Source organism: Marmota flaviventris, chromosome 15, assembly GCF_047511675.1.
Source record: "Marmota flaviventris isolate mMarFla1 chromosome 15, mMarFla1.hap1, whole genome shotgun sequence".
NCBI classification, from domain to species: Eukaryota; Metazoa; Chordata; class Mammalia; order Rodentia; family Sciuridae; genus Marmota; species Marmota flaviventris.
Window position 1 is genome coordinate 46,246,263 of NC_092512.1, and position 18,000 is coordinate 46,264,262.

An 18,000-nucleotide genomic window follows, 5' to 3' on the forward strand; every position below is an offset into this window, starting at 1 on the left:
GACTCGTGGAAATAGGACATTTTGCAGTGACATTGCATCTAAGGTGACCTTGCTCAAGGACCAGGGCGGATCGGGTTTAGGGCGTTCCTGGTTTAGGATAATCCGGGTTTAGGGTGGTTCCAGGTTTAAGGTTATTCCTGCTGGGAATAGGGCGTATCCTGCTGCCTGAGTTCCCCTTGAGTTCTCACGGGATTCTGACAGTATTTTTTGGGAGACAGAAGCCCAGTGGGGGTGAATTTGGGCAAAGAACGTGAATTTCCCCAGAACGTGATTGTAGACGGCTGGTGTGAGTTCGGGAATAAAGAGTTGCTGTTTGAATCTACAAGCTGTGTGGTGGCTCGTGATTTTGTGCCCAGCCAGACTGCGGCAGTATATAACTGGGATGTGTTATGATAGTGTCTGTTAACTACACACCCGAACCAACTGGAGAAAGTTTAAAAATCTTCGTACCAAGACTGTACCCCAGACAACATCATTCTGAGTGATGTTGAAGTACTTTAAAAAAATAATTACTAGATTCTTTCAGAACTGATGATGACAGATATGAGAAAACTTAAAAATATTGGTAGAAAAGAGGTGAGAAATGGATATTTCTTAGAACATAAATGTTAATTAGGATTTTATATTTAAAAAAGATAAAATTGTAATGAAAGAAATTTTGAGGCAAAAAGTAAACAGTTTGTTCTGAGCCTTACAGGATGATCCATTTGCCTGCACAGCAGAACTTGTATAATAAAGAGACAGACCCGGAAGCCCATGATGTTAAAACACATTGAATTCACAAAGTAAGAGATCTGGAATGCAGTCCATATATAACTAGAGAGTATGTTGTTTACACTGACTTTAAGTCACTAGTGCAGGAAGATATAAAAGTAGAGAAAAACACAATCAAATAGGAATTCCTTGCAATTGTTCTGATGTGGTGTGTAAAGGTTTGAATAAGGGTGGGAGCTGAGAAAATCAAGATGAATGATTGTACAATTGCTCAACTCAGGAGAAAATGTCAAATCTTTACTTACTCCCAGCTAGGTACATACCTCTTAAAAATAACTTGAAAATAAATATCTCATTTGTAATACAAGCTCTTTAAATTTCAATCATAAAGGCTGTCTGGGCCCACTTAGAGTCAACATCACAGTACATCACCTAGGGAAATGAAGATTGTGCAATTAAACAGTAGGTCATCCAACCAGTTAATTCAGGACAAGAACTCCACAGAGAAAGGATTCTGCACAGTGTGCTTGCTGAATAATTGTACCTTCTTGGAAAACTCTATCACCCAGCTCTCAATTTCTGAACTAGGTATTTTCTTCCTTTGAAATTAGAATGAATATATTTTTATTGTCAGTAATGTGTTGGTTGTGAAAGAAAGAGACAGCAAATGAAGAACAGAAAATTTTGGAGTTACTTGAAAATGTTCATAGGATTATAATTAGAAAAAAAACCACTTTCTGTTAAAGGTAGCATTTATGATGCTCTGTTACAATAAATTTATTAAGATTTCAGGGGATATTAGAGGTTATATTATTGAAGAGCTGAGATTATTATATATTAGGTAAGACAGATAAATGCAATGTTTATAAAATATTAAAGCATGAAACGAGAAGATAAATAATACTGAATAACTTTGCCTTACATTTTCTTATTGTGCTCCAAAAACAAACCTGTAAAGGAGAAGTGATTATTCCTACTTTGTGGATGAAAAACATGGAATTTATATATGGTCACATAGTTGCATAAGCACACCGGGTACACAAATTAGATTTAAACTCAAGAATATCAAGCACTAGATCTGCCTTGGACTGACTCTTTACTAATAGTTAATATTTTAATACTAGAAATAGACATTCTTTGAATCTCAAAGGACAAATGAAATAAATTATAATTATCTTATATATCAATTATGTGTTAATATAACCCAAATGAGACTTCTATGTTCTTCTACCAAGTAAGTTCTCAGCTTTTAAAAAACTATATAATACATTACAAATAAGAGCTAACATATATTTGGAGGTATTTGTTTGTTCCCATTCCTTTCCTGCATTCATAATAATGAGCTACAGGTTATTGGTGACTACACAGTACAGATTTAGATGCAAAATATATCCAAATAGCATATCATGGGGGCAAAAGAGGATACTACCTTGGTAACTGATAGAGATGGTGGGAGAAATGAGATCTTTTTACCTTAGTGGAAAAAAATGGAACTTTGAAACTTTACTCTTTTAAGAGACTTGAAAAGAGTCTGTATGGTTTGAGTAATGATTCATGTTTCACACTTCACAAAATTAAAATAGTTTTTTTACTATTGTAAAGAAAGCAAAATAAATTCCCAAACATCATAATATTCCATTATTAAAATGTAGCTGTGAGATGTATACTAGACTCAGGATACACACACACACACACACACACTCTTGATGAAAAAGTAAAATGATTGAAGGAAGACACCTCTCCACAGAAGCAGATGGGATTAGAAGTATGCAATAGAGGGTTCCAGGTACTCCTCTGAGATATCCTTGACATTTAACCTGGAGCACTCATTTACCTTTTCATGCCTCAGTTTACTAATCTGGAAAACCATAGAATTGGACTTTATTATCCTTAAATTTCTACCTAGGTCTACAAATCTATGTGATTTTTCCCTGGTGGTATGAAACTTGGCCCTCTTTCCAATTCCTTAACTGCATTCTATAAGTTGGAGTAAGCTGCTGTTCCAGCTGGCTGCCACACGGGCTTGGGCAGTTAATGGAAAGAATCATAAAAGAGGATTAATTTTCAAGTCTGGATTTTCATCATGGCATTTACTCTTGACGTGTATATGAACAGAGTGGAGCTACAGAGTTTGAAATGACCTAAGAAGTTTGGATCAAAGCCACTGATTTAGTTTAAAAGTACTTGTGCATTGAAAATATCTTCTTGACTAAAAACTACTTTTGGTTTAATTTTTTAAAAGTTAAATTTAATAAAGTGCAATAGTAAAACATTAGTGAAATTATCAGATGGTATAAAAAGAAGTAAACTCGCCTTTTAACATATATTTTCCCTAGTATGAAGCCTTAGTGATTTTCAACCAAATACCTTGTGTAATTACCTATAATGTGTTTCCCCTCAATTTTTGAAACAACATATTTTTCCAGGCCAATCATTGAACTGTAATTAATAAAGACCCCAATTACTATCATATTATACATTTTTTCACCAGTACCAAGTGATATCTGAATAGATAAATGGAGCAGGTGACAAAGTTAATAATGTTCTTATGATACCATGTAAAGAAGTTTCTCCAAATGTGTTGCTCTTTGTGTTGTGATTCATCTGGTAAATTTTCATATAGTAAATACAAGCACAAAAATAAGGTAAGAGTATGGAGGCATGTCTGGGTATTAATTTTGAGAAAAAAATTGAAAGTAAAAGACATATTTTTTCTTATATATGAGATTGTATTTTCAAGCTTTTGAATTTTTGCCAATCTGTTGGAGAGGCTGTGGGGAAACCATCATTCTTATTAATTGCTGGTGTAAGTTCCAAACATTACACCATAACAGAGTATTTGGAAATATGTAGTAAAAGGACCTACACATTTGTTTGATTCAGAAATCTATCTCTAGGAATCTTCCCTAAAGGTATTACTCCATGAAATCAAAATTCTATATGTCATAATTTTATTCTCTCTTAATGCTGAGTAATATTCCATTGTGTATATATACCAGTTTCTTTATCCATTCATCTATTTAAGGGCATCTAGTTTGCTTCCATAGTTTACCTATTGTGAATTGATCTGCTATAAACATTTATGTGCCTGCCTTACTGATTTATGTATGCTGATTTTAAGTCCTTTGGGTATAGACCAAGGAATGGGATAGTTTGGTCAAATGGTGGTACCATTTCAAGTTTTCTAAGGAATCTCCATACAGTAAGTGGATGGAGTTGAAGAATATCATGCTAAGTGAAGTAAGCCAATCCCAAAAAACCAAAGGCCGATTATTCCCCCTTATAAGTGGATGCTGATCCATAATGTGGGGGACATAAGAAAAATGGAGGAGCTTTGATGGGGCAAGGGAAGAGAGATGTAGGAAGGGATATGGGTGCAGGAAAAATGGTGGAATGAGATGGACATCATTACCCTAGGTACATGTATGACTGCAAATAAGGTGCGACGCTACATCATGTACAATCAGAAAAATGAAAAGTTGTGCTGCAATTGTGTACAATGAATCAAAATGCATTCTGCTGTCAAATATACCTTAAAATTTACTATTAAAATAAATTTTTTATTTAAATAAATATTTATTTAAATAAATTATTTATTTAAATAAATAAAATAAATTATTTTAATTTACTATTAAAATAAGTTAATTAATTTAAAAAAATTTATATGTACAAACTTTTATTTGACATTTTTTATAACAAATTTGTTATTCCAAATTACTGGAAACAATCTAGATGACTGTCATAAGAGACTGATTAAGTAGCCTATGTAATATCTCCAGATGGTGGTTTTCCAGCTGAAAGAGGAGGAGGAAAAGGAGGGGGGGAGGAAGGAGAAGAGAAAGAAGAGAAAGATGAAGAGGGATGGGAGGAGGAAGAAGAAACATTGCTTAGGCCAAGAAATTCATGGTTAATAGAAGAAAAAGTTATAGGACTCTATATAGTATACCAATTTGAGAAATTTCATGTATCTGTATCATCTATATCCTTTATTCTTATTTTTGCAAAGTGAAAAGCAGAATGGGTTAATAACTAGAGAGCCAAGTTCAATCATAAATAATGAAAATCATTGCCTCTAGAGGATGATAGCAATAAAAGAATGAAATAAAGATGGAAACAGTAATTTTCTATAAAATATATTAGTTTTTAAAGAAGTACTACAATGGGCTGTTCAAAAGACCTAAAGTTGAAAAAAATCAAAACCAGATACTTATTTATTAGAAAATTCATCATATATGCACACAAAGATTTGTAAATCTTGAGTAATACTCTGACTATAAATACACATTGGAAGATGTTTTTTAAATATTTATTTTTTAGTTGGACACAATATCTTTATTTTATTAAATTTTTTTTTATTGTTGGTTGTTCAAAACATTACATAGTTCTTGATATATCATATTTCACACTTTGATTCAAGTGGGTTATGAACTCCCATTTTTACCCCGTATACAGATTGCAGAATCACATCAGTTACACATCCACTGTTTTACATATTGCCATACTAGTGTCTGTTGTATTCTGCTGCCTTTCCTATCCTCTACTATCCTCCCTCCCCTCCCCTCCCCTCTTCTCTCTCTACCCCCTCTACTGTCATTCATTTCTCCCCCTTGTATTATTTTTCCCTTTCCTCTCACTTCCTCTTGTATGTACTTTTGTATAACCCTGAGGGTCACCTTCCATTTCCATGCAGTTTCCCTTCTCTATCCCTTTCCCTCCTACCTCTCATCCCAGTTTAATGTTAATCTTCTTCTCATGCTCTTCATCCCTACTCTGTTCTTAGTTACTCTCCTTATATCAAAGAAGACATTTGGCATTTGTTTTTTAGGGATTGGCTAGCTTCACTTACCATAATCTGCTCTAATGCCATCCATTTCCCTACAAATTCTATGATTTTGTCATTTTTTAATGCAGAGTAATACTCCATTGTGTATAAATGCCACATTTTTTTTATCCATTCGTCTATTGAAGGGCATCTAGGTTGGTTCCACAGTCTTGCTATTGTGAATTCTGCTGCTATGGACATCGATGTAGCAGTGTACCTGTAGCATGCTCTTTTTAGGTCTTTAGGGAATAGACCGAGAAGAGGAATAGCTGGGTAAAATGGTGGTTCCATTCCCAACTTTCCAAGAAATCTCCATACTGCTTTCCAAATTGGCCGCACCAATTTGCAGTCCCACCAGGAATGTACAAGGGTACCCTTTTCCCCACATCCTCGATAGCACTTGTTGTTTGACTTCATAATGGCTGCCAATCTTACTGGAGTGAGATGGTATCTAAGGGTGGTTTTGATTTGCATTTCTCTGACTGCTAGAGATGGTGAGCATTTTTTCATGTACTTGTTGATTGATTGTATGTCCTCCTCTGAGAAGTGTCTGTTCAGGTCCTTGACCCATTTGTTGATTGGGTTATTTGTTATCTTATTGTCTAATTTTTTGAGTTCTTTGTATACTCTGGATATTAGGGCTCTATCTGAAGTGTGAGGAGTAAAGATTTGTTCCCAGGATGTAGGCTCCCTATTTACCTCTCTTATTGTTTCTTTTGCTGAGAAAAAATTTTTAGTTTGAGTAAGTCCCATTTGTTGATTCTAGTTATTAACTCTTGTGCTATGGGTGTCCTATTGAGGAATTTGGAGCCCGACCCCACAGTATGTAGATGGTAGCCAACTTTTTCTTGTATCAGACGCCGTGTCTCTGATTTGATATCCAGCTCCTTGATCCATTTTGAGTTAACTTTTGTGTATGGCGAGAGAAAGGGATTCAGTTTCATTTTGTTGCATATGGATTTCCAGTTTTCCCAGCACCATTTGTTGAAGATGCTATCCTTCCTCCGTTGCATGCTTTTAGCCCCTTTATCAAATATAAGATAGTTGTAGTTTTGTGGATTGGTTTCTGTGTCCTCTATTCTGTACCATTGGTCCACCCGCCTGTTTTGGTACCAGTACCATGCTGTTTTTGTTACTATTGCTCTGTAGTATAGTTTGAAGTCTGATATCGCTATACCGCCTGATTCACACTTCCTGCTTAGCATTGTTTTTGCTATTCTGGGTCATTTCTTTTTCCATATGAATTTCATGATTGCTTTCTCTATTTCTACAAGAAATGCCATTGGGATTTTGATTGGCATTGCATTAAACCTATAGAGAACTTTTGGTAATATCACCATTTTGATGATGTTAGTTCTGCCTATCCATGAACAGGGTATTTTTTTCCATCTTCTAAGATCTTCTTCTATTTCTCTCTTTAGGGTTCTGTAGTTTTCATTGTATAAGTCTTTAACCTCTTTTGTTAGGTTGATTCCCAAGTATTTTATTTTTTTGAGGATATTTTGAATGGAGTGGTTGTCCTCATTTCCATTTCAGAGGATTTGTCTCTGATATACAGAAATGCCTTTGATTTATGCATGTTGATTTTATATCCTGCCACTTTGCTGAATTCATTTATTAGCTCTAATAGTTTCTTTGTAGACCCTTTTGGGTCTGCTAGGTATAGAATCCTGTCATCTGCAAATAGTGATAATTTAAGTTCTTCTTTTCCTATTTTTATGCCTTTAATTTCTTTCATCTCTCTAATTGCTCTGGCCAGTGTTTCGAGAAGTATGTTGAACAGAAGTGGTGAGAGAGGGCATCCCTGTTTTGTTCCAGATTTTAGAGGGAATGCCTTCAATTTTTCTCCATTCAGAATGATTCTAGCCTGAGGCTTAGCATAGATTGCTTTTACAATATTGAGGTATGTTCCTGTTATCCCTAGTTTCTCTAGAGTTTTGAACATAAAGGGATGCTGTACTTTGTCGAATGCTTTTTCCGCATCTATCGAGATGATCATATGGTTCTTATTTTTAAGTCTATTGATGTGGTGAATAACAATTATTGATTTCCGTATATTGAACCAGCCTTGCATCCCAGGGATGAATCCTACTTGATCATGGTGCACAATTTTTTTGATATGTTTTTGTATCCAATTCACCAGAATTTTATTGAGGATTTTTGCATCTAGGTTCATTAGAGATATTGGTCTGTAGTTTTCTTTCTTTGAAGTGTCTTTGTCTTTTAGGAATCAGGGTGATGTTGGCCTCGTAGAATTAATTTGGAAGTTCTCCCTCTTTTTCTATTTCCTGAAGTAGCTTGAAAAGTATTGGTATTAGTTCTTCTTTAAAGGTTTTGTAAAACTCTGCTGTATACCCATCCGGTCCTGGGCTTTTCTTAGTTGGTAGTCTTTTGATCGATTCTTCTATTTCCTCAATTGATATTGTTCTGTTTAGGTTGTCTATATTCTCCTGACTCAATCTGGGCAGATCATATGACTTAAGAAATTTATGGATGCCTTCACTATCTTCTAATTTATTGGAGTATAAGGATTCAAAATAATTTCTGATTATCTTCTGTCTTTCTGAAGTGTCTGTTGTGATATTGCCTTTTTCATCCTGTATGCTAGTAATTTGAGTTCTCTCTCTTCTTCTCTTCGTTAGCATGGCTAAGGGTCTGTCGATTTTGTTTATTTTTTCAAAGAACCAACTTTTAGTTTTGTCAATTTTTTCAATTGTTTCTTTTGTTTCGATTTCATTAATTTCAGCTCTGATTTTCATTATTTCTTGCCTTCTACTTCTTTTGCTGTTGTTTTGCTCTTCTTTTTCTAGGATTTTGAGATGAAGTATGAGATCATTTATTTGTTGGTTTTTTCTTTTTTAAGGAACGAATCCAAGCAATGAATTTTCCTCTTAGAACTGCTTTCAATGTGTCCCATAGATTCCGATATGTTGTGTCTGTGTTTTCATTTATCTCTAAGAATTTTTTAATTTACTCCTTGATGTCTTCTATAACCCACTGATCATTCAGTAACCTATTTTTCATTCTCCAAGTGATGCATGATTTTTCCTTCCTTCTTTTATCATTGATTTTCAGTTCCATTCCATTATGATCAGATAAGATGCATTGTATTATCTCTACTCCTTTATATTGTCTAAGAGTTGCCCTGTGACATAATATATGATCTATTTTTGAGAAGGATCCATGTGCTTCTGAGAAAAAAGTGTAACTGCTTGATGTTGGGTGGTATATTCTATATATGTCAATTAAGTCTAGGTTATTAATTGTGTTATTGAGTTCTATAGTTTCCTTATTCAACTTTTGTTTGGAAGATCTGTCCAGTGGCGAGAGAGGTGTGTTGAAGTCTCCCATGATTATTGTATGGTGGTCTATTAGACTCTTGAACTTGAGAAGAGTTTGTTTGATGAACATAGCTGCACCATTGTTTGGGGCATATATATTTATGATTTTTATGACTTGTTGGTGTATGGTTCCCTTGAGCAGTATGTAGTGTCCCTCTTTATCCCTTTTGATTAACTTTGGCTTGAAATCTATTTTATTTGATATGAGTATGGACACTCCTGCTTGTTTCCGAAGTCCATATGAGTGATATGATTTTTCCCAACCTTTCACCTTCAGCCTATGTATGTCTTTTCCTATCAATGCGTCTCCTGTAGGCAGCATATTGTTGGGTCTTGTTTTGTGATCCATTCTACTAGCCTGAGTCTCTTAATTGGCGAGTTTAAGCCATTAACGTTTAGGGTTATTATTGAGATATGGGTTGTTCTTCCAGCCATATTTGTTTATTTATTTTACTAAACATGGTTTGTTTTCCTCTTTGATTATTTTCCCCCCTTTACTGTCCTACCTCCCACTGTTGGTTTTCATTGTTATTTTCCATTTCCTCTTCCTGTAATATTTTGCCGAGGATGTTTTGAAGAGATGGTTTTCTAGCTGCAAATTCTTTTAATTTTTGTTTATCGTGGAAGGTTTTAATTTTATCTTCCCCCCTGAAGCTTAATTTCACTGGATACACAATTCTTGGTTGGAACCCATTTTCTTTCTGTGTTTGAAATATGTTATTCCAGGATCTTCTAACTTTCAGAGTCTGTGTTGAAAGATCAGCTGTTATCCTGATTGGCTTACCCCTAAATGTAATCTGCTTCCTTTCTCTTGTAGCTTTTAAAGTTCTCTCCTTATTCTGTATGTTGGGCATCTTCATTATAATGTGTCTAGGTATGGATCTCTTATGATTTTGCACATTCGCATCCTGTAGGCTTCTAGGATTTGGGATTCTGTCTCATTTTTCAAGTCTGGGAAGTTTTCTCGTATTATTTCATTGAATAGATTGCTCATTCCTTTGGTTTGGACCTCTATACCTTCCTGTATCCCAATGACTCTTAAGTTTGGTCTCTTTATGTTATCCCATATTTCTTGGATGTTCTGCTCATGGTTTCTTAACAGTCTTGCCGAGCTGTCTATGTTCTTTTCAAGTTGAAATACTTTGTCTTCATTGTCTGATGTTCTATCTTCTTAGTGTTCTACTCTGCTGGTAGTATTCTCAATTGAGTTTTTAAGTTGGTTTATTGCTTCCTGCATTTCTAGGATTTCTGTTTGTTTGTTTTTTATAACCTCTATCTCCCTGTATAGTTGATCTTTTGCTTCCTGGATTTGTTTGCGTAATTCATTGTCGAAGTGATCTTTCATTGTCTGATTTTGCTGTCTAATGTCTTCCTTGATACTCCAGATCATCTGAAGCATGTATATCCTGAATTCTTTATCTGACATTCCATTGCTGCAGCTGTTACCTCTTCTAAAGTTGAGTTGACCTGCATTGCTTGTGGTCCTTTCTTTCCTTGTCTTTTCATACTGCTTGCGTTTCTTTCTGCTTGGTGAAACTGTTGTGTTTTTGAAAAATTTTTCCCCCTATATATTTATATTGCTCTTGTATAGTTGAAAAGTCTCTCTTGCAGGGTCGGGCGGCGGTCTGCCTACCTTGCAGGCGCGGGCGGCGGCTCTGCTCTGCTCCTCCTCCAATTGGTGTGACGTGTCTACCACACACGCGGACCCCTGGGCCTGTTCTGCAGGTCGGTCACAGGTCTGCCTACCTTGCAGGCGCAGGTGGCGGCTCTGCTCTACCCCTACTCCAATTGGGGTGACATGTGTACCACGCCGGCAGGCCACCGGGCCTGATCCGCCGGTCGGTTGCAGGTCTGCCTACCTTGCAGGCGCAGGTGGTGGCTCTGCTCTGCCCCTCCTCCAATTGGGGTGACGTGCCTGCCACCCCGGCCGGCCGCTGGGCCTGTTCCACTGGTCAGTCGCAGGTCTGCCTACCTTGCGGGCATGGGCGGCGGCCCTGCTGTGCCCCTACTCCAAATGGGGTGATGTGTCTGTCACGCCGGCAGGCCACTGGGCCTGTTCCGCTGGTCGGTCGCAGGTCTGCCTACCTTTTGGGCGCGGGTGGCGGCTCTGTTCTGCCCCTACTCCAATTGGGGTTACATGACTACCACGCCGGTGGGCCATTGGGCCTGTTCCGGGCGCGGGCTGCCGCTCTGCTCTGCCCCTCTGGCTTGATGACAAAGTGAGAGAGACTCGGGTGTTTGTGACTCACTTTCTTTACCAGGAGACCAACTGTTTCTGTCGCCGCTGGTATCGTTGAAGCTCTCTCCTCCGCCGCTTTCTGATGACATCAGATCTCTGCCATGTTGGTATCCCATGCGAATGGCAGCATTTCGTTCCCTTTGCCAGGTGACCAAAGCAACGGGTGAGTCCTGACCGGCCCTCACAAGCCCCGTCTCAGTCCTGTTGCCACTGCCTATGAAGGCTCGGTTGGTATTTACCTCCACAGTATTCAGTAGGACCCGGACCGAGAAGCAGTTTCCGCGGGTTCTTTATCCCTGGGCCAGAGCAGTTCCGCGAGCCGGAACGGCCGCTCCGTGCTTGGTGTATGTTCTGATAGGAGCAGGCTCCAAGAAGCAGTTTCCGCAGGTTATTTAGCACTGAGCCTGAGTAATTTGTCTGCGAGATGCAGGCGAATGGCAGCCTGAAATTACCTGTTCTATGACTGAATGAGCTGTGATCAATCGAAAACAGGGATGGTGACGTCAGCTCTCCAATATCTTTATTTTATTCATTTATTTTTATGTGGTGCTGAGGATTGAACCCAGGGCCTTGCATGTGCAAGGCGAGCGCTCTACCACTGATCCACAACCCCAGCCCCACATTGGAACATATTTTGATATTAAAAATCTACAAAGAATAGATGAATTCTAGATAGGGAAGAGGAAAGGGAGGGAAAGGTAGGAGGCAGGGGATTAGCAAGGATGGTGAAATATGACGGACATCATTATCCAAAGTACATGTATGAAGTAAAAAATTAGGTATCAATCTACTTTATATACAGAGATATGAAAAATTGTGGTCTATATGTGTAATAAGAACTGTAATGCAGGCAAAAACAAGTATATGTATAAAGACATGAATTGGTGTGAACATACTTTATACAAAGATATTAAAAATTGTTCTCTATATGTGTAATAAGAATTGTAATACATTCTGTTCTCATGTATTTAAAAAATAAAATCAATAAAAAATCTACAAAGAATCATGAACTTGTAATCAGTAGGCTTATTTTCCATAGAACTTGATATTATAATTTAAAAATCATTTTATAGAAAGATAAAGAAAATAACTAAAGATGTTAATGTGAGAACTGAGATTTTTCATTTTAAGGAGATAACATGAAAATATGCAATGTATGTAGAAGTGAAGTTCCTAAATATTATCTTCCTTTCGATTATTCTAAAGAAAAAGAACACATACTAAAACCTTAATAATTTATTAATGCACATTAGAGGTCGATGGATTTTCATTGTTCTATTCTTTTCACTCTTTTGTGCCTTTGAAAATATTTGTAATAGAATGTTGGGAGAAATCAAAAGTGAGAAATATCTTAGTATATCTTTCTTGATTTGGACATATCCTAACTTGGCCACAGATTGATGTAAACTTGGTGCCATAGCTACATAGATTTTTTTTTAAACATTGAAATATTCTGAAAGAAACATGTCTTTTATGAAAGGAAGATGGTAGATTCGGTTTAAGAACTGATCATAGCAATGTACCCCCAAATTGTATCCAATTATTCCAAGATAGAATGTTAAAAGAAGTCAGAAATTCCTAGACATATACAGGTAAATCTGTATAATCTAAATAATGCATTTTTGTCTCCTTCCTCAAATGACTTGGACTGTGTAGATTTTTCTGTAAATAGTTATAAAATCTCTATTTCATTTGATATTTTTAATTTGGAGAAATCATATGCATATTTGCCTAGCTGAAAATCATTCATTGTAATCTCATTCTTGTAAATTAATAATTATTGAGTTCTATTTCATTCAATAGAGTAATTATAAATAAAACTTTTAATTTAGATATGACCTAAAAGCAAATATCCACCAGAGATCAGTACATTATAATATTGTGATTTATAATATTAGTCAGAATCAAATTCTTCTTCGCTGGTGATTACAGTCATCTTTGGGGGTTTGGTGTTATATTACTAAATCAATGTGAATCTGGAAATGTGATACTGTACATTTGTTTTATTTATGCCTGTTGGGAGATAATTTTCTATGGATCTTTCATATTTTGCAATATCTTGCAAGGGAGTAATTAACTGCCATTTGTTATACAGTATCAATGATTTTGGTTTAGAAAACCGCCTTGACAGAAACAGGGTTTCTTTCTGGAGCAAAAGCAGGTGTGTTTACTGTGCAGTAGAACAAAGATTATGTTTTCCTTCAGAGCAAAGGAAAACTGTCACTGCTCATTTAAAAAAAAAAGTTTCAGTTCTCCAAGCTCAGAATGTCTTTCCTGCACAGAAGTTTCTGCATGTGCAGGTATTCTGGGCTTATTTATCCAGAAGGACTTGGGTTAAGGGATATTACACAAATACACTAGTCGTGCTGCTTGCTGTGCACTGAGTAACAGAGTCCTATATCTCTAAATCAGGTGTTCTCTGTCTGCTTTTTTTAGCCATGAAACTGGCAGCATCCATGAAATTTGTTAACCTGCAAGGAGGGAAAAATATCAGATCCTTCATGATTCTAGATAGTGCTCTGAAGGTTAACATATAGAATTTTGAAAAAAACTCTTTGATAACAGTATCTGACAAAGAGTTAAAACACATGCATATTCAGGTGACAAAACCAACATATGGGAACAATACATACAGATATACATATAGATCTTGAAAATCATTTATGTATATTTTTAAAAATAACATTTTCAAAAAGTTATTTCTAAGCCTCAAGTTTGAATATTTTGGTTAATTTAGACTGTTAATATTTTTATATTTACTATACCTTAGAAAAAACTGAATATTTTTCCAAGTGCTACAAAGACCTAGACACTTAAGGTAGAAACATCTAGAAGGAATAGTTCTTGATATCAATTAAAACATTTAAAATATTATTTTACTGAGTTAATAGTAGTATTAATAGAAACTTTACATTTATACTTTTTATAGATGTTATTTTACATATATCGTGTTACTTATTTGTGTTGTTATTCTAAAGAAATTTTAACACTTTTAAATCTCTTCCAGAAAACAGTTTTCAGGAGTACAGTGTTCTACCCTTTTAAAAGAGCCTTTTAAAAAAAAAGTTTAATTAAAAATTTTAAAATGATACATTAGAAATGTCCACATTTTAATATTACATAAATTGTACTTAGTAATTTTATCATTTGTGCTAATAGAAATGTCCTAGCAATATAGATCAGCCTAATATTGTAATAGGCACCAGCATTATCTATTAGTTTTTAAAGATTAGACTACAAAATGTCTTCTAGAATTATTCCAGAATATACAGTAAACATGGAGGAGACCACCCTACATGTTAACTGTATATTTCTTTTACCTTGCACAGAAATAATCATATTGTAACCAGAAATAATTATGATTTAGGAGTGTATTCACACCTTACCTTACCTGTCTTATGAGTGCTCCTATTCAGCATCAAGTGAGTCTTTGATAAAGCCCTGGTCTCTGTTGCTCTTTTAAGTCAGGCCTTCCTCCTCCCCGTGTCGCCAACCATCAATATCTAAACATTTGAAGCATTTTCTATGCCTTTTTCACAATTATCTTCTAACTAGTCACATTTCTACTGGCAGATAAGATAAATCTCAAACATTTTAGCTTGGCTGGGGTCCAGTCTTTCTTTCCAACTTACTTCTGGCCATCCAACACTTTGGTTGCATCATAAATGTCACATGTTCGATGAGAAATTTTATCCCTATGTACGCAAACACTTGTTCTGTCAGCTGCCTTCCTGCTGAAATTTAGTCCTAGTCCTTTCCATCTTTGATGCAATGGAGTTCAATGAGAACTTCTGAGTTGTTGTTGTTTTAATTAGTTGTACATGACTTTTGTACTCTCAAGAATGGTGCCAGAACACCAGATTTTGATAGTTGTGGTTTCATATGGAAACAGATGAGCTGTTGGTAGGGTAGAAGAATGCTTCAAAAAAATTGTCTTTGTTGAAAGGGACTATATAGCATATTTTTCCAATATCATTGAAAGTAATAATTGTTTTTAATATCCACAGTAATCTATAGAAATCTTCTAAAATATGGGATTTCCTCAAACCACATAGGTTGTCTGCTAACCAAGGAGGTAAACCCTGAATGTAGATCACACAAAGAAGAAACATACATCAAGAAAAGATCTGATGAGAGTCCTCAAGGACCACATCCTTGAAATATCCAAATCAATGTTTAGGGAATATCTAATCTAGATAAAATTTCTTATATTCAAATATAAATAACAGTTTAGAAAATAATTGATGCTTACATTGTCTGTACTGTATTTCAGACACTATTCTAAGTCTTGTCTTATGTTGATTTTCCCAGCATACCAATGAGATAGTTAGATTCTAACTTAGGCATTCTGTGACTCAGCTTTTTCCTATCCAAGGTCAGGCCAGAAGAGGCAGAGAAGAAACTGAGCCAGGCTGTTTGGCTCCAGAGTCACTATTGTAATATACAAACCATCTTACTAAAAAAAGTAGAATAGACATTGCTGAAAACTCTTTTAGAGGCAGGGTGAAAAGTCCCAAGAAAACTGAACAAAATAAAATGTGAATAATGCAAAAGTAACATTTTTCTTTGGTAACTTTTCCTATCTACCTAGTTAGAAATACTTTCTTATTTATTAAAGTTGTAAGATATTTCACTGCACATATGAGACATTTAAAATAATCATTCCTCTTTTGATGATCACATATTATGTGAATTTGCAGACTTCATCAAACAAATTGCTGGATCAATGAGCATGAACATTTAAAACTTTAGTAGATATTAATAAATTATCTGCCTTTATAAAATGAGCCAATTTATATACCATAAACAACAGTAAGAGTCTCTATCACTTCCCCAACCACATTATTAAGAATGAGCATTATTAAACTTCAATCTTTTGAAATATGATGTGTGAATAAATATACCCAATGGCTTACCTTATACTTCAAGAATCATGAGGCATATTAATTATACGTTGCTGTGTAACAAATTGTCCCAAAACATAGCAGCTTAAAATAAACATTTGTTGTCTCAGTTTTTGTGGAAACAAGTAAGAGAACAGGTGTAGTTGAGCTAGGAGCTTCTGAATCATGGTTTCACCTACACTGTGATGAAGGGCCTGCACTCATGGAAGACTCATCTAGGACAGGATCTACTTTCTGGCTCACTCATGTAGTTACTGGAAAGTCTCTGTTCCTTGCCACATGAGCCTCTCTATAGTGAGCTCAAGTGTGCTCATGACATGGCATCTGGTGAGACAGGGGAGCCAGAGCAAACACCAGAGCAAGAGAGAAAGGAAGCCATAGTTTCTTTGTAACATAATCATGGAAGTAACCCTCATGATTCTTTACAATTTCTTTTATAAGAAACTACTCACTTAGGAACAGCCCACTCTCAGGCAAGGAGAACATATGAGAACTAAAATTATATAGAGAGATGCCTCAGAAGCTGTGTGTATCATATGAAGGATTCAGGAGAGGTTTTTGTGTGTAAATGGGTCCATGGAGACTGTTTTATTGGTCCATTATAATTATACACAAAATTGGGGATTCTTACTATATATTTGCACATGTACTTGATATAACAATATAATTTGGTCAGTATTATTACATAGCATTACCCCCTTTCTTTCCCTCTTCCCTCCCTCCAGTTCCTTTACTCTATTGATCTTCCTTAAATTTTCATGAGATTCCCCCTGTTCTTTTTCCTCTCTAATTTTCACATATGAGAGAAAATATACAATCCTTGACTTTCTTGAATTTGACTTAGTTAACATAATTTTCTCAAGTTCCATCTAATTTCCTGCAAATGATATATTTTAATTCTTCTTTATAGCTGGATAAAAATTCATGATGTATATATACCACATTTTCTTTACTCATTCATCCATTGATTGACACCTAAGCTAGTTCTGTAGTTTGACTATTGTAATTTGTGCTGCTATAAACATTGGTTTGCATGTATCGCTATAGCATGATGATTTTAATTCTTTAGGATAAAAACTGAGGAGTGGTATAGCTGAGTCATATGGGGGTTCTAATCTTTTGAGGAAACAACATACTGATTTTCATAGTGGCTATAATACTTTATAATCCCATCAACAGTGTAAAAGATTTCCTTTTTTGTCCATATCCTTTCCTGTATTTATTATTGTTTGCATGCTTTTTTTTCTGGGAGGGATACTGGGAATTGAACTCAGGGGTACTGGAACATTGAGCCACATCTCTAGCCCTATTTTGTATTTTATTCAGAGATAGGGTCTTATTGAGTTGCTTAGTGCATCACTTTTCCTGAGGCTGGCTTTAAACTTGAGATCCTCCTGCCTCAGCCTCCAGAGCCACTGAGATCACAAGCATGAACCACAGCACCCAGCCTTATTGTTTATATTCTTGATATCTATATTCCGACTGGAGTGGGATGAAATTTCAGTATAATTTTAATTTGCAATTCCCTGATTGCTAAACTTCAGATGTGCACACACACATAATAAAATATTTTTTCCTGATTATTTATATTTCCTCTTTGGAAGTGTCTGCTTAGTTCATTTTCTCATTTATTAATTGGATTATTTGATTTTTGGTGGTTGTTTTGATTTCTTTATCTATTTTTGTTTGTCTGTTAGGTTTCAAAGATTTTTCTCCCATTCTGCAGGTTCTCTCTTTACATTCTTAATTGTTTCCTTTATTTGTAGACTTTCTTGAGCTTTGGAGATCTATTTATAGAATTGTGCGCACCTATATGTTAGAGTGTTAACTCTGTTTGCTTCTAGGAGTTGCATAGTTCTGGTCTAATTCTGTGGTCTCTGATCCATTTTGAGTAGATTTTTGTGCAGGGTGAGAGGAAAGGATTTAGTCATTCATTTATGTATGTATTACCAGTCTTCCTTGTTTAAAAAGGTCGTCTTT